We start from the raw sequence: 18,782 nt of genomic DNA, 5'->3' as shown, positions 1-18,782 counted from the left end.
TATAGCAAAACTATTTCAGTTATATGTTGTAGTGCTGTATGAATACCGTTAGACTGAACAATGCGCTTAGGGTAGAAATAGGACAGTCCCTTCTTTGTCTGCTCATACGTAGCAACACAATGGTTTATTGTTCTGAACCCTCTATTTGTTGAAGTAAGATTGATAATTTCATCCATCACACGTCGCAATTTCTCCATTGGTCCATCTCTGTTCTCTTCTAGTGTTCTTTTGTTGAGACCTTTACTACTGAACTTGTATTTGTCAAACTATGAGTCGTAGCAACAATAAGTATTGCTACAAAGACAAATCATTTCCGTACATCTTAATTCTTCCTTGAAAAGCCCTGGTTCCCGTTTACCATGCTTCCTATGCTTAGAACAACACGTTCTAGGAAAGAAATTTTGAATAGAATGTGCTTGGAAAGAATCATTACAGTCCTGCTGTCTCAATGCTTCCCATTCTTGTTTTCTAGCAGGTCGAATACAATCATACCCATTTTTATGAGCTGGGGCTAAACAGAGAGAATCTGTATCCATATCTAACTCCTCGAATTTATCCACATAGCAAAATCTGTCAAAAAAGTTATAGTAGAGCTCCAACATACGTAGTTTAGCGTACTGAAGTATGAAGAATCCAACTATTATAGGTTCGCGGTGTTCAATTTTTGATTTTGCTAGTTCAAATTCGTAAAGCTCTTTTGAGAATTGTTCAACCGCTTAAACATTTTCCCATTGATTGCTTTGTGCGTCTTCTCATCGTTCAAATTTTTTGTCTCTGTATGTTTGCTTCTGTCCATAATCTGATAACCGTAAGAGCTATTACCCAACAATTTCATAGTCTCAGCAACAACGCTGGAATCAGGATTTCCATGTCCACCTCTTCTAGCGTCTACCACTGACTGTACAATGATGTTGAATTATTTTCTCGCTGTGTACTGTACAAATCTATAAATTCTTGTACATTTCAGACCGAGACTGATGTAGAAATTTAGTAAGGGAGTAATAATTGTTCCATTTTCCAGATCGAAACTTGAAATTAGCGTTCGCTGAGGTTGCTTCAGTAAGTTGTTTTCAACAGCGTAATCTCTCATGTAATCCCCAATATCAGCTCGACTAACGTTGAAATTTTTAAAAATAGGCGAGAAATTCAAAAACTTGTACTTCAAGCCTGCGGGAACTTCCAAATCACAATGTACGTATCCAAACACCTCTCCATCTCTTATTTTAGCTCGGAAAGACTCTTGCTTCAAAGGTAATTTGAAACGAAAGTTCTTTCTCACGTGATTTCTGACAATTTCTTCTTTAACACTTTCCCACCGTTTACTCTCCCAGATTTCAACAATCTTATATCCCTTACTTTTTATGTAATCTCTTTTCAATTCATCATATTCTCTTTTTCTAATCCCTCTCTGTGTTTCCTCTTCCGAGAGACTTGCTTTGGCTTCCTGACAAGGACAGAAATGAAAGTAACTACCCATGGCTTCAAATACCGTATTACAATGTGCGCAAAATCCGTCTATGCTAAAACAATCAATCTTCTGTTTTCCGGTTGTGTAGTAGCTCTCAATTGTACTTTCGGGACGTTGTGATTGAAGATATGACATAACCATGTTCGAGATCTGTTTGTTCGAGCCCTGATTTTTTGAGAATCTGTATCAAGTTCCCATCGAGTGTAAAGTCCAGTGGGCATTTCTTGACACATTGAAAAGGGATAGAGTTGGCTAGCGTCAATACCTACGATAGACTTGCAAAGGTTTTCAGAGTTTCGTATGAAGGTCTGATCAACTACTGCTTTTCTAGTAAAAACAGTAGATGGACCATCCGTCATTTCCACACGTATTTTGTCATGTAAATTCTTGTCAGCTTCAACGAATGGAAAAAATTTGTGGTTTGTTGACTTGTGAAGACAGATATTAGCCAAGTTCGGAAGTGTACATCCGAGTTTTAACATATCGATACCCTTGTTGTGATAAAACTCCATCTTTTATTGCATTGCCTCCAGTGTTGGAACGACATCCTTGTTGTTGTACCACTTGACAAAACCTCTGAATGTAGCCATTTGTTGTTGCTCCCAGACCCCTTTCAGGTAATTGTTATTTTCAATTCCATATGGAGGAACATTTTTCAACCTCAACTTTTTTAATGACTCTTGTTGAGAAAATCAACTGTTAAGCAATTTAGTGAAATCAGTAATTTCCTTCTCCAGTGGATTATAATTTCTCAGTTTGCTAAAGAAACATTCGTAAGGAGGGAGAAAAATTGCATCGAGCTTTTCGGGAGAGTCAAACCACTCATAGGGGAAGAATCCTTTAGTCTAAATTGTCTTGTATGCTTTAAGGAAAGAATCAAGTGAGGTAGCTACACCGAGAAAGTTGAGGATATCGAGAAATTGTACATCAACAAACTTAAAAGAAACAAAGTGATTTGCGTTTTTAATAACAGTAGGTTAAATGTCGCGCTCATGAATAAGATAGGGCAGGAGATAGGACTTAATGAGATTTAAATCATATTTTCCACTATTGAATCCGAACACAGGTAAAGTATTCACATAACGCTCAAAGTGTTGCATTAAGTCCAAAAACTGGTTTTTCTGCACTTGGAGAAATTGCGTAGACATATCAGCTTCATCGGTACGTTCATCTTCACACTCAAATGCTGAAGCGTTTTGATCCTTTCTTTTTTATTAATTTTTCCCAAATTGCGTTAACTCGTGCTCTGATTATTGCTTCAATAGAGGAAAACTTTGTCCGCATTTCAGTTTTACTTTTGTTTGCTAAGTCTTCAATAGCTTCAACAAAAGATATAATGAGAGCTTTCGGATCTTTATCGCATTGGAAGACAGGTTCATCAATTAAATTGGAGGAAATAGAGACAGAGATTGGTTCATGCTTTCCAATCCAAGTGGTTGTGTTTGTATCTTTTAATTGCTCGGAGGGTACACATATCGATTGAAACTCAAAAATAGCCAATTTTCTGAACAATTTTTGATTATCGTTGTAAGAAATTCCAAATGCGCCAAGTTTATCAAATAAGGTCTCGCGCAATGTATACACACTCTTTGGGTAAATATGCTGTACTCTATCTTTACACGTTTTATCATGGCAGTTGAAATTTCCCGCTTTCTGAATGAACGTATTGCAACAGGGACAACGGAATCGTTTAAAGAATGCGTTAAAATCATCCACATAGCATATGTGGTTGTTGTAACGTAATAAATTAATATTTTTCTTATACATTTCAACACTTCTCCTCGCAAGTTCACCAACGAAATCTCCATCTACAATGTCAATATCGTAAATAAATATGTTGTGCTTTATCGCATTTTCAACAAATACAAGATGATCGATCGATACCCCTCTGAAATTGATTGCGTCATGTCCAGATTCATGGAGGAATACACTAAACAAATATTTTGCATTGGTCTCAAACTCCGATGATCCATATAAGTGAACAGCTATAGCTCGGAATAAGTGAAGATAATCTTTGTAAGTCTCGCCGTAGCCATTCGATGCCAGACAATTCATATCTGATCGTCTAAGTAACTGTTCGGGAAGAACAGCATCGATACATCCAATTGGAATGCTTTTTAGGAGAGCGCAGAATTTTGTTACATTTGTAGTCAGAGCAAATCGCCATTTTGTATTTTCCCGCTCCTGAGCACACGTCTATACTAAATCCATCTTTTCAATCGTGTCCTGAAGAGAGACTAAGTCTCCTTTGGAACAGAGTAGATGAGATTTCTCGAAGAAAGTGTTGTTCTCGTGAGCGTAGAAGTATCGATACTTGTCCGTATCCACATTTCTTAATATAAATCCTAGAGCTAAGCTGACTTTGGCCGCACAGTGGAGTTTTTCGAATACTTCTTTCAACTTTTTATTAATTTCATGAGGATCGAGTTTTGACAGCTTGATGTTGAACACTTGATGTCTCCCATTTTCCATCTCAGTATCGTCAAAAAAGTGCTGACATGCACTAAGTTCTGGTTGCAGCTGCTCGTTGTCCTTTTCCAGTTCCTCTGATTCTAGAACCTATTTAAGCTTTTCACTCGATTTTGTTCCAACTTTTGTTGAAGTTCCATGCTTTCTGCTCTTGTGTTGTTGAAGAGAATAGAAACTCGAAAACTCCTCCAAGCATACAATACACATAGTACTTAGCTTTGTATCCTTAGGAGCGTGATGCTTAGCAATGTGGTAATTCATGTCTTCTCTCTTCTTTGTACAGAGATGTGGACATTTGGGACAAAAAGTCCCACTATCACAAGACTTCTTGTGTCTTGCCATATTCTTCTTGACCACCATTCTGTTGCACTTCGTGAATTTCACTGGGAGATTTCTATCGACAGCAGGCATTGTTTTGGTACAAGATGAAACAAATTCGGGTATTGTGACGAGCAACTAATTGTGAAAATAACAAAGTGAGAATGAAAGAAATTATTTTTATACTATTAGTGAGCGCAACTATGACTCATCACTCCATATATGGAAATTTATCATTTCCATTTTAGGAAGCTTGTTGTCATAACCGAACAATCTAGAACATAATGAATAAACAAATCAGATTCTTCCATTTACAAATACCTTAAAATACATTCACTTTAAATGTGTGAATTTATTCCTTGGCGTAAACTCAAAAGTCTGAAATCAATCTTATATATCTTCTTAATCTTTTCTGTTACATTTGATATAAGTTCTCTTATTTCATCCAGATATAATCCAAAAACAGAATCACAACATATCCATACAAATTGTTCCAATCTTTACAAACTCAAATTTGTGATTCAAATTTGTGTCTATCCGCAATTGACAGAATTCGGTGCTTGCAAACAAATCTAGTTGTATTGAAAATTGAAATTAGCACTTGATTGTGCTTTTACAACAATGTTAAAGATTTCGAAAACAAATATTCATCCGTACTTCAGGAATAAATATTTACTGTACAACTTAACGTTATTGTCTTGGAGCCTCTCAACCAATCAAAATCCCGCGTTAAAGAAACTATTCTGAAGATTAACGATTTTGGTAAATTATGTCAATTCGTTATCACTCAGCTATCGTTATGTAGTAAACACGTAGTCATATCATGTGTTACATGTATTAATCAAAAACCATGTTTGGTTTCCATTTACGCATTGATGTTCCTGTTTCGTATACGAGCATCACTTTATAACAAATTCTTCCATATTTGGTTACATTAAAAACTTTCCATTTCCTGTTTTGGTTACTAACGTCACTTTTTCTACAAAATGTTTCGTTCTTTGTTTACTTTGTTCTTATTGGAAGGAATTCACTATAAATAGGAGCGACATAGTTAGACATTATCATTCTCTTTCATTTCCTCAAAATTAATTTCACCTCTGTTCCTCATCGTCGTGCTAACTATTCATTAAAACTTTATCCTACATTCACATTCTTCTTGTCTACAGAGCTTACTTCAGTTTTAACGTTTATCTGTTTCTAACTTAAATATTTTTTTGTCCTACTATATAGTGAAATTTGTTGTTTTCTAACTTACTCTCTACTTGACAGTTTTTAGCACGTTGATTTACAAACTTTTTTTGTTTCTGAAAAATCCACTTCTATCAATTTATCTGAACAAAATAGAGTTTACTGTGCGAAACAATAGTCTTCTGTACTCATTTTCTTTCACTGAGGACACTGCTCAGATAAGTATTAAAGACTTACAAACGGATTGTATGAGTCTGTAATCACTTTACCCATCACTGTGTGGCATATTATTGAGCACCAGCGACAACAATTCCACGCCTATCATCAGGGTCAGGTTCCAATTACGGATAATCAGCTTGGAACTCAAGCGATGGGACACGAAGTTGCTGTTATTAGTGGGCACCACTATTCTCACGTTGCTGGGATAGAATTTCCGCCGAACTGCGTCGCTGGCAACATTCAATATACTTTCCCTTGGGAAGAAGGGCAAAATCCTAACTCCTGGTTCTCTAGCCCGGATGTAAAGTTTTGAGTTCAGTGGAGGAGTCAGGGAATTTGCTTCAAACTGTGTCAAGCTTTGATGGGAGCGAGCTAAGTGTTGATACTAGCACTTGGTCAGCGAATGAAAAGCAGAACTTTGATCCGGCAGTACTATGGTTCTACTGATATGTCGACTACTCCATCAATGACAACTTCTTCCATAGGGGATGGAACAGCCCACAATCCAATTTTGCTGACTGATGAAAATTCAACAACTTCAATCAACGTTCAACCAACTGATCCTCCAGTAATATTTGAAAGTTCGAGACCTTTTGGGAATGAGATTCAAAACTTGCCAGAGTGAGTTGTGAGAACTCTATTTGAACAGATTCGAGTTGGTACTATTTTTCAGCTTCACTTGTAATCGATCTTAACGAAACAGTTGTATGTTAATTTATAGTTTTTCCTGGTGATGTTTTAAAACATTCTGTATAAAATAATCTTTCTTATGTGAGCTTTCTTTTCTAAACCAGTTCATAAGGATATCATCAAATAAAATTTTGATTTTTAAAATTTTTGTTACGAAACTTGATATTTAGCGGAAAGAGCGTTATCAAAACTCGACATTTAACAAAAATACTTGATCAAAAGTTTGATATTTAAGAAAAAACTGAGCACAAATTTGATTCTTAAGAAAAAAACCTGTATGGAAACTCGATTTTTAAGTTTTTATAGTAAATGAAAACTTTTCATTTTAGAAATTAAAAAATTTCTTCATTTTCTGCGTTAAATTATACCGTAAACTGGTGAAAATCAGGAAAACATTTGCGCTTTATTATATCCAATTGGAATCGGTTTTTTGTTATTTAAACAAAAAAATTCAATGAAAAGTCGACATTTGACAAAATATTTGTTGCGAAAACTCGACTTTTATTAAAAAAAAATGTTCCGAAGCCCAATATTTAACAAAAATTTTCGTTAGAAAACTCGACTTTTATTTGAATAATTGTTACAAAATTCGACATTTAACCGATTAGAGGTATCAATTTAAACATTTAAGAAAAAGATTGTATAAAATGAGAAAATGAATTTTTTTGATTTTTAAACCAAAAAATAAAAATGATACTATGTAAATAATTGTCATGCAATTACACATTTATTACTTTCTAATTTCAAGATATAACAGAGAGTTATCAATTAAGCCATGACCATCTAACAAACAGTCAACAAATTTTATCAATTCACTCCCATCGTTTGTGAGCTTACATTTCTTTGTTCAGCTCGCAGTAGATGTTGCTTGAACGTCTTTCTAATCAATCTTTTTTTGGACACACTAGGTAACTTCTCAACAAGTTTGTTCTCTTAATTGTGTTGTACTGCTCTGTCTAACTGAGTAAAGACAAGTCCCGATTCTTCCAAAATATTGCCAAAAAATTGATGTTTATATAATGTATATAAACAATCGACTGTCTGATATAAGTAAGAAAGATCTTCCAGTTTTTGAAGCAAGTCTTCGGTGGAGGAAGAAAATGAGAACAATGTGATATCGACAGGTTTTCAGGGGACAGAAACTATGTTGTGTGAAGCAACAACATATTCATTTGTAAGAATATTTGATCTATAATCTTTGACAGATACAGATATAACACCTTTTCACAAAATTTTTTGGTTAAAGTGTGGTAAAACCTAACACATAACTGCTGCCATTCTGTAACATTATTTAGTACGTTCAATTAAGGAAATCAATTTCTTTAGAAATTTATTTCAAATAAGGAAACTAACCTATTTATTATAAATAAAGCCAAATTCCAAATAAGGAAATCAACTTATTTTTTATAAACGAATTCAATTTCCAAATAAGGAAACCAATGAAATTGTCATGTGCAATATAAAATCTCATTTCAACTATGAATCAATTCAAGAAACAGCGGATTAAGAAATTTCGATGTTTTACTTGTTCAACATATTTTCGTCACTACTTCTCTCTAATGCAACACACGCGTGCCAAACATAAAGACGCTTTTTCTATAATGATTCAAAAGTTTTCTTTATTGATAATTTCTGATTAGAAATCCGTTTAAGGAAAAAGTATAAATAGACACACTTTTCTCTTCCTTTTTAGGAAATTGTGTGAAAACAATGATGTCATTAGCATAAAAGGAAATTGTGTGTTGTAGAGGGCCTTAAAATTTTAAGCAAATCATTCAATCAATTTCTCGCAGCTTACTCAACTTACGTAAATGTCTCTCTCCAAAGTATCTCCTTTTTACTCGAGCGCTCCATCAATGTTTACAGATTTACAACCTAAATTGGGTACTGATTCTGTCCCATTTTATATTTACTTTGGCTCTCATCCAAACAGACTTGGGAGATTTACTGTGTCCCAAATATTTAGAAATGGACAAAATTACTCTGAACCAACTTTTCAAGTTTTCAAAAAAGATAAATGTGGAACATTTGAAAAGTACCAACAACTGAGACTTGGAGATTACGAATTCAAGAAATTTTGTCTCCTGAGGAACAATCTGCTGAATGGAGACTGGGAAATTCGAGAAAATCCAGCTCAATTTGAGAAGAACTCAAAAATGGAAGACCTGCTGCAACAATGTCACAAAGCAAAAGAGATCAGCATTGGAAAAAATCGAAGACTCTACGTTACATTTATGCAGTACGTTCAGGACAATCCAGCTTCAGTTTATGTCCAGATCCGACTATTTTGTCGCAAAAAGAGCAATGAGTTCAAGCAAGTGACTTACGTCAGCTGAAGAATTCAAGGAACTGATTGAAAATTTTAAAGATTTCTCTAATATTGAAAAATGTAAATTTCAATAACTACTGCTGCGCAATATAATAATGTTTTTTTTTATATTGAATAATGAATATTTGGTTTTTATATGTATTTGTCTTTCAGTAAACATTTGAAAATTTCTTCTTAGAATGAGTTGGGATATTGGATGCTCTAGAAACATTTTCTTAAGTCTCAGAGACGAATCAAAAGTTTTTCACGTCAGGTTACATCACGAGCTTAAAAGGTATTCATAAACAGTTCTTGAAGCGCAGAATTTTCCCAATTTAGATAATTTAGACGTAGAGTCCCAAATTTCTGAATTCAAGTGGGTTATTCATGATGGACTGCGCAGAAGAATTCTAACATATCGTTCTGACAAACAAGAAATTTCCATTTCTCAACATCGCTGGAATGGATATCAGTGGAGTTTTCTTACAAAGATTAATTTCAAATAAGAGGAGTATAAAAATCTAGTAGATCATGTACCAACCCTTCTTTCCTATATAGAAAATTACAAAAAGACTTGCATTATTTTGGACGAAACAACTCAGAGTTAACGAACATTGTTACTCTGGTAAACATTTTCAATTGTTACGGAAGCATACTTTCAATGTTTCCTACGAACGAAAAACATAAAAACTGTTTTCTCGCAGCTTGTAAAATTTGGGACCGAAATATCGATTTGGACGATATTGATCAAAAGTTTTGTCACGGAGGAAGAATTGGATATGGAAACTCTCTTTTGGATTTTTTCTTAGCTAGATCAAATATTTTTCGTCTACAGGCATTTTTACATGAATCTGCTGGAGGTGTAAGAACAACAACAGACGAAGGACCAGGTTATTGTTACATGCTGCCGCAATTACCCAGCGCCTGTCTTCTAGGTCAAATAACTGGATTATTCTTTTGTCTCTACATCAAAGTTTGTCATCCTGATATTTTTAAAATACTAGATTGTTAATCATTTGTCAATTATCACAGCTAAAAAGAGGATGACTCTCGTTGTGTTTGATATTGAGTGTTTGGAGGGAACAGTTGTCAAGGAGCTGGAAATCTGCAAGGACGGAATTGTGTTGGGGTATACGTTCCTCCCACCGAATGACAACAAGCCAGCATTTCAAGCAAAGTGGAAAACAAAGAATTTACATGGAATCAACTGGAATAATGGAAAAGTTGATTACTCAGATCTTCCAACCATAATTCATCAACATTGTTCTCCTACAAACGAAGATTTTGCCAGAGGGTTGGAAAAATGTAAAATCCTATCCAATTACTTGTGTAAGGATGTGGATAATTTGGACGATTTTGAATGCCCAAAAGCCTCTATGTTGGTTTCCAACGAAGATACTATCTGGGAATGTAGTAACTACCCCTACCGACACCAGAAAACATTGCACTGTACAGAGAAGAAAGCTTATGCTTATGGAACTTGGGTTCTTAATTTTTTTGACAAAATTTAATATTTGTAAAAGTTTTTATCTACTTTGATTGTAATGTATCATATTATCTTTTAATTAATTTTTAAAAACATTTTATTCTTTTACAAAACATAGAAAAGTTGCTTCAAAAATGATAAAGTTGAACACATTTTGTCCTAGCGTTACACAGTTATTCTTCATTTCAATTCTGTTGTTTTTCTTAATTTTGAATTTATTTTCCTTTTTTATGCTTTCTGTTATTAATTCTTGCGAAGAGACAGTGTTTTGTCTCTCGCTGTTGTTTGTTTCTTTTTTATGTTTAGAAGCTTATCTCATTTTTTTTATTTATCGCAATTCAGTTGGAAAATTTTTTCTATGGTCTCAATGATAACGTTTAAATGACTGAGCATACAGATAAACGGTTAAATTTGGATAATTTTGTCTTTGATGATAACAATCAAGAATGACAATCATGGAAATGTTTTGGACAGACTTGTAATAGGTCTCTAGTCGTTTTCTGTCCCAATTTGGCATGTTGTATAGTACGAATAACATTGACTACAACGTGTGAAGAAACAACGGTTTGGATTGCAATCCTTTCTAGTACAGTTGGTTATATTTTACCTTCACCTATGAACAACATAATTTCCACAAAAGAACAAATTTTTATTTCATTGGTTGGTTCAAGCGAGTCTGGGAAATCTCATCTTATACATGAATGGTTAACAATTGGAGCTTTTCAACCAGAGTTCGACAAACTTTACTACTTCTATCAACATTATCAATCTCTTTATGGTTTAATGTCTAAAGATGTTAAAAATATTGAGTTTAAAGAAGGAGTTGACTTTGAGTTTATTCAAAAGAAGGAGTTGACTTTGAGTTTATTCAAATTAAAATTGCAACAGCTGGAAGACATAAAGGACTCAGCACAATATATATCAAACACAATTTATTTCATCAGAGTAGATTAGGAAGGGATATAGAGTTACAAAATACTCATATTGTCCTGTTCTAATATCCTAGAGATGTACAGAAAATAAACGCTCTGAGTCAACAGTTGGGATTAGGTTCACAATTAAAAGATTAGTATACCAAAGCAAATTCTATTCCTTATGGTCATTTACTTATTGATTTAACTCCCAAAACAGCCGACTCTCTTCGATTTTGTACAAATAGTAGATCGATTCCTTCAATTTTTTTCCTTCCACAACATAAACAGCAGGCCACGTTTTTGAGTGATGAGCACACAACAGCTCTTCACTCTGACAAGGTTCCAAAGTTAATCCCGGAACTTCGAAAGAACTTACTTTCCTTACTTCAGAGGAAAAATTGCCCAAAAGAATTTATTCATTTTCTAAAGGAGTGCATCGTAAACCTGCTCAGAGGAGAACTGCAAGATATTCAAAAACGAGACGTAAAAAAGTATCAAGACGAAATTCATCAGCTTATTCTAAAAAGAACTGGAATAAATAAAAGGAGAGCGATTTTAAGTTCAAGGAAAGGAATAGAACTTATATCAATTTTAACTCCGTCTATCATTAACCGTATTTCGTGAAATGGAACAGTTTGTTTTGATTCCTCAGCAGCTTTACGGACAAAAATGCAAATTAAACGTGTACAAATTGGACAAGAGTGAGGAAAAAGTTAACTTCGTCCCACAAAATTTAGATTCTCTTCACAAGGACATCACCACTAACACAAAATCATTCAAAAACGAGTCAGTTGTAGATCAAATACTGAAATGTCCTCGAATCAAGCTGTCCCTCAGTGACTCCATTTTACTGGGTGGAAGAGATACAAATGTAGCATTTACCGATTTTATTTACGCATTGAAGAGAAAAAATGTTGAATTTCCTGATATCTATTACACAATACTTGATGCTACAGGGATAAGACCGAAGAAAACTGTAAACAAGGATGTCAAAAGCAAAGACAGAGGGAGTTGGATCCCTTTCAAAATCTGAAAAAGTGAAACTTCAACGATTATACAAAGAAGGAAAAGCTGCATTTGGATCGGTTAGAAATCTTCAAAAAGCGAGCGGTTTATCAAGAAGCAAGTTTATTTCTTTTTTCCACGCTAAAAATTCCTATACAAAATACCGTCAATCAACTTGACATTTTAGACGATTACCTGCATTTGCAAAGCGGATAAATGAAATTTGGTGCCTTGATTTAGCTTTTATGGACAAATTGTCAGAGTTTAATAACGGAGTAAAATATTTATTAATCTGCGTTGATGTATTTTCTCGTTTTGTCCGTGTTCAATCAATGAAATCAAATAATTCTACAGATGCTATAGCAGCTTTCAAAAAATTCTACAAAAAACAACATCCCACAAAAAGTATGGGCTGATCAAGGAACAGAGTTTGGTGGCGAATTTCGGAAATTTTGTAGACAAAAGAAAATTAAAATTCATTCAACGAGAATTGAAACAAAAGCTGCCGTAGCTGAGAGAGCTATCAGATCTTTGAAAAACATTATTTATCGCTTCATGGAAGAAAACGGGTATAAGTACCTTAAAAAATGAGCTCTTTCCTAAATGCAATAAAAAGTAGAGTAAATAGATCTACAGGTAAAGCCCCAAAGGAGGTAAAAAACAAATACTTATTGTCAATTTTTTTTTACAAAAATCCGATCAGTCAATACAAAAAAACTCGGTTTAAATTAGGGGATAAAGTTCGAATTTCGAAATACGATTTTCCTTTTTGAAAAGGGTACAAGTCACAGTTCACGAGTGAAATCTTTTAAATTGTTAAGAATGCTAATTACAAACCTCCAACATACAACCTCAAGGGAGAGCAGGGTGATGAAATACTACAAAAATTTTATGAACAAGAGCTCTCAAAGTGTATCGCTTAGTGATGAACTCTTTTACGGTAGAGCTGGTTTCCAACGCATCTTTTGATTGTTGTCCAAATAATACATTGAGTTCTTTTACCAATTTCCTTCCAGAGCAGATTAACCTTGAAGGAGAATGGGGGGTTGCAATAACTGAACTGTCATATCCATCTTTGTACCAGAATAATACAGATGGAAAATTTTTCTATCTAGATGCTGCAATTCCAGATACAAAACCTTCCGATTATTTTACAATTGATGCAGGACTATATCCATCAATATCTGATATTGTGAACGAAATGAACAAAAAAATTCAGGAAAGAGAAAAATATGAGAAAACTCCAATCAAATTAAAAATCAACAGAATTACACAGAGAATCTACCTAAGTCTTCCTAATGAAAACTAATTACTAGTAATCTTCAGTACCTATCTCTTTCACGTATTTGGGTGTGAGGAAGCTGTTTACAAAATGGGAGTTTTTATGATTGGCGGTGGACCACATTTTCTTAAACTTCCCTACGATAATGTTCGAATTCATACTCTCATGAAATACAGCGATATTGTTGAATACAAAATTGTAGGTGATACAAAAGCCGAGCTTTTGAGATGTATTCCGTTTATTTCTAAAATTAAAAATGGAGACATAATATCTACTGGACAATGTATGAATTGTCAAAACTTCCCAAATCTACAACTTTAAAAATTTCTGAAAAATTCTTCCCAGAGCATTAAACTTGAGCTCCGCGACTCATATGGTGAAAAAGTTCACTTCAATTCAGTAGGTGTAACTAGAGTTGTATTGATGTTCAGAAGAGCTTCAGACAATCGTTTTTAAAATTATGTTTACAAAAAATGGTTGCAGACAGTGATTTACCGTATTTTCGTTGTTATTCAAGACAAAGGGGAAGCGGATTTGGAGCTTTAGCACAAACAATTGGGAGGACTGCGATTCCATTTATGAGACGATATGTTGTACCAGCAGCTAAAAGAGTTGGTGCTGACTTGATTGAATTAGCTGCGCCAGAAATCGGAAATGTATTAGCTGGAAGGAAAAAGTTCAAATCTGCAGCCACAGAGGGAAAACTTTACTTAACAACTAGGAGGAGGAAAACCTAGAAAACGACGTATTGATCGAAAGCGCTCGCCAGAAATCAGTCGACGCCGTCGAACTAGGAGGGATATTTTTTCGAAACTAAAATGATTACCAGATCAACAAATGATAGTAATTTCCGTTATGGACACTTTACAAATTCTTGCTTGGAGATTTTTGACAAAATTCCAGTTTTGGAACCAATTGAATCCTCCCATATTCAAGAAATTTATCCCAGTACTTCAATGGATTAAAGCAGCTTTGAATTTGCATTTGAAACAGATGGAAGTATATATCTGGATATGAGAGATATTCATTTACAAATTAAAGTTGGATTACAAAAGGAAACATTATTTGAAGAATTCATGAAAAAAGAGCATGGAAAACTAGATATGGGTATGACTTTCACTGATGATGATTTGCAATAATTGACTCATGTCAACAACTTGTTACTCTCTTTTCTCCAACTGCGAAGTGGAAGTGTTTTTAAACAAGCAACAAGTTTACAACTCTAACGGACTCTATGGCCACAAAGCTCTGATATCCAATGATTTCAATGACTCTACAATGAATAATGAAGGAATTTTGGCTTGTCATGGATACGAATTTGAGAAAGATCCTATTGATTATGAAAAAGTCCCGTTCATAGATAGGGAAGAAGAGCTTTTGTTGAAAGATGGGATCACCTTATATGGTAAACTTGCAATCGACTTATTTCAATGTGAAAATTTTTTTACTTCCAAATACAAAAATTAGATTCAAATTGATTCGAACGAGACCAAATTTTTACTTGATTTCCTACAATCCCCTTGTTTCCCTTAGAGCTCTTGACTGTTCACTTTTCATGAGACGTATTGTCGTTAATGAAGTCTATCACCAGACAATCAAGTATCAACTAACACATCAACCAGCTTGCTATACTTTTATGGAGACAATTGCGCGAACCTTTATTATTCCCTCCGGACAAAATCAATTTATTCAGGAAAATGTTTTCAATAATGCTCCAATCAGATGAATTGCAATAGCAATGAACACTAATTCAGCATTCACCGGACATTTTCAAGAAAATCCTTTTCATTATCGAAAGTCTGGACTGCGGGAGCTGAGAATTGTTCGAGGGGGGAGAGCTGTTGTCTCAATTGATACATCCAACAATTGTAGAGCTTATATTACAACTATGAAGGCAATGTACTTTAACGAAGAAATACCTGCGTTACCGAATGATTTCTTTACAGATCATTATGTGCTTGTATTCGATCTCACCTCACTCCAAGATGCTGGTGAAAATGTTCATTATCCTGAACTCAGTGGGGAAAGTCTTCGTTTAGAAATGTTCTTTGAATGTCCGCTAACCAATGTAACCGAGCTGATTGTTCTCGGAAAACGAATCTCAATAGTTAAAATTGATCAGTTTGGAACAGTTGCTAAAAATGTCTGAAGAACTCTGCATTAATCAAGATTTTTTATTTTCTTTTCATTTTTTTATGGTTTTTATGTTATTGCCTTCTGCGTTGGAACAATTGTTGGATGTGTACTTTCATCACCCAGTTGCAACACTTTTCATACTATAATATCAAGATAGGGGATGGATGAAATTTGGGGTAGACCTACTCCAAACTTATAAGTATACCTTATTTGTGCAGTATTCCTGGGACTTTTAATCATCATTTTTATCTTCCATCCCGATGTTACCAGTAACAGTGAAGACAGTAAGTAAATCTACAGAAGATCTGATACGTACAATTCCCCAATCTAAGGATTGTTGCTTTTTTGAAAAGAACGAATCATTTCAACTTGATTGTAATGTGAGAAATCCCTGTTCCAAAGGAGCTTGCGAATTGAAACAGAAAACTATTTGTCATGGATAATCAATCTCTTCAACAAATTATTGAACCTATTCCTGAGCTAAATTTCAAATACGTTGGATCGTTTCCGGCAGATTTCATTCCAAATTCACCCAAATTCAGCTTTGCAATCATTAACACTGCTTCGAGTAAAGAAGTCGGTGAACATTGTATATTGATTGCTCGACTCAACAGAAATTACTATTATGCGGATTCTCTGACTCGATCAGTAACACATTACAAATTTTTAGGTAAAAAGTATCGAAAAATATTACATCGACCACTTCAGAAGATGCACAATTTGTGTGGATTCTACGCAATTTTTGCCGCATTTCAACTATTTAAGTTTTTCCAAACCAACTTGAACAATATTCATGATGTGCACGTGTTGAATATTATAAGTAACTATATTTAGTACTGTTCATTTTGGTATTTAATAAGCTGAAGTTAATAAAGTCGATAGTATTTGTTTCTCGTAACTGTTTCTCGTTAGTTTACTAAACTTTTTTTATCGAACTTTATTAACCACTCGGATAAGTGTATCTTAATGTTCATTGAAATTTATACATTTTATTGTAAATGATTGAGTAAATTTGTAATTTGATTCTCATAACTTATACTGTGTCTTTCATTTTATACCATTTTAATTCATTTTTTTCTTTTGTTTTACATCTTTTTTTCAAATAATATACAAAAAATAATGCATCTATGCATGTATTTAGCAAGATGGCGCAGTGGGAGCGCGCTGGGCCCATAACCCAGAGGACGGTAGATCGAAACTACCTCTTGCTATTTTGACTTTTTCCAATTAATGAGCGCGCAAAAGACAATTGTTACACAATTGATTCAAACAATTAAGGGAACAATTTTTGCAATTGACCGAAAACTTAATAACCAAAATTCAACATGTCACATAATTACCCCTCAGATAATTAGGGTAATTGCAAACCCACGCCAAATAATTTCACAATATAATATGACCTAAAATTTGTAAACAAAAATTCATCATGTCACATAATTACCCCTCAGATAATTACAGCAATTAGTTACCCACGCCAATTCTATTGTTCTCATGTAAACACTTAATAACTACACAAAAATTGATATTTTCTCTAAAAATTTCAGCCAATCAGAAGCGTCTCCCAACCTAACCCCACATTTGCACCGACTATACTACTTATATATGTGCATGCACAAATACATGCACAAAACCTATGCCCTATCTTAATACATGGCGGCGACTATAACTAATCTTAATACATGTTGGCGGCTATAACGAATCTTAATACATGTCGCCGGCTATAACTAATCTTAATACATGTCGCCGGCTATAACTAACCTTAATACATGTCGCCGGATATATCTAATCTTAATACATGTCGCCGGCTATAACTAATCTTAATACATGTCGCCGGCTAATACATGCAGATTCTATACCTAATCTTAATACATGCTATCTATAACCTATCTTAATACATGTGAGAGGTCCCTCAAGCCTGGTACTACGCTATACCCTATCTTAGTACATGGGGATCTCATCCCCCCGGGGAGGGTAGCTTCCTATATTACTACTTATGAGAACTGGGATTCAGAGTTCAAATCCAAGGAAATAAAATAAAAATTGATGACTTGGCTTCCAATATTTCAAAAGTAACGTCGCCTTCAGGTGGTGTGCGAAACATATGATCCTAAATGAAAAAAAAATAGAGAGAGCAAGAAACTAGACAAAAGAGAATTATTTTTCTTTAGTAACTAGTGATGCTAAACTTATCCAAACACGTTATATTATTCGGAACATTCACACTCTTTATATCAAGAGCACCATTTTTGAAGACAAAACAAACAAAAATATGCCAAAGCCAGAACTCATCTCAAAATCACCTAACGGATAGTAAAATGTGGCTCTCCATAAAGAGCCCAATCCAGTATATCATTACAGTAAATTTTTTCTTTTATTTAAAATTAATCTTTCATTAAAATTCTTTCAAAATCCCAATTGTTTTTAAGTCGATGAAATCCATCGATAATATAACTGAAGAACAATAAGGACACACAAAATATTATTGACTGCAGACATTATGAAACGTTACCTGTTCCCGGTAAAAAGATTATTGGTACCTGTTTATAATGTTCTACTTTTTTTTCATCCCGATTCATTTAACCCCGCATATTTTAACCCCGTATTTTTTAACCCCTCTATCATTTAACCCCTATATCTTTTCACCCCTCTATCTTTTCATCCCGCCAACTAGGAGTCGACATTAAAGGCATTTTTTGTCATAATTAAGTAGATAACTTAATCCCATGTTTGGTTGTGATAGTTTCATATCAAGTCCCACGAGACGCTAAGGCATGGCCATGGCCCGCAAGTCATGGCCAAATGACTATATTGTTATTTAAATACTCTATTTTAGAAAAGATTAAAATCGTGGTGAAATGATAGAGGGGTTAAATGATGGAGGGGTGAAAAAATCGGGATTAAATGATAGGGGGTTAAATGAATAAGGTTGAAAAAGCGGGACACTGTTTATAATTAGACTTAATGTTAAGACAACGAAAACATAAGTGCAGGCTGAAATTGGAAGTTCAACAAAATTTCACGAAACCCTAATGCCAAAATCATAAAAACAAATAAGCTACTGAACAAGAATACATGATAGGTTTGCTTATGTTTTTAAGCCATGTTTTTAAACAGATAGAAGCATTTATCTGGATATGAGAGATATTCATTTACAAATTAAAGTTGGATTACAAAAGGGAACATTATTTGAAGATTTCATGAAAAAAGAGGAGCATGGAAAACTAGATATGGGTATGACTTTCACTGATGATGATTTACAATATATGACTCATGTCAACAACTTGTTACACTCTCTTTTC

The 18,782-nt window shown here is 34.2% G+C and overlaps 1 non-coding gene across 1 annotated transcript; it reads left to right on the top strand.

The window, feature by feature from the left end:
• The first annotated feature begins 16,622 nt into the window (after nt 1-16,622).
• On the top strand, nt 16,623-16,694 carry Trnam-cau (transfer RNA methionine (anticodon CAU)). The gene has a single exon. It is a non-coding gene; the product is annotated as a tRNA-Met (tRNA).
• Nucleotides 16,695-18,782: the final 2,088 nt, after the last annotated feature.

This window comes from Convolutriloba macropyga, chromosome 6, assembly GCF_964194025.1.
Source record: "Convolutriloba macropyga chromosome 6, txConMacr16.3, whole genome shotgun sequence".
Taxonomy (NCBI): Eukaryota; Metazoa; Xenacoelomorpha; order Acoela; family Convolutidae; genus Convolutriloba; species Convolutriloba macropyga.
Note: the sequence above shows the minus strand (reverse complement) of the source record. Positions and strands in the feature narration are given on the sequence as shown.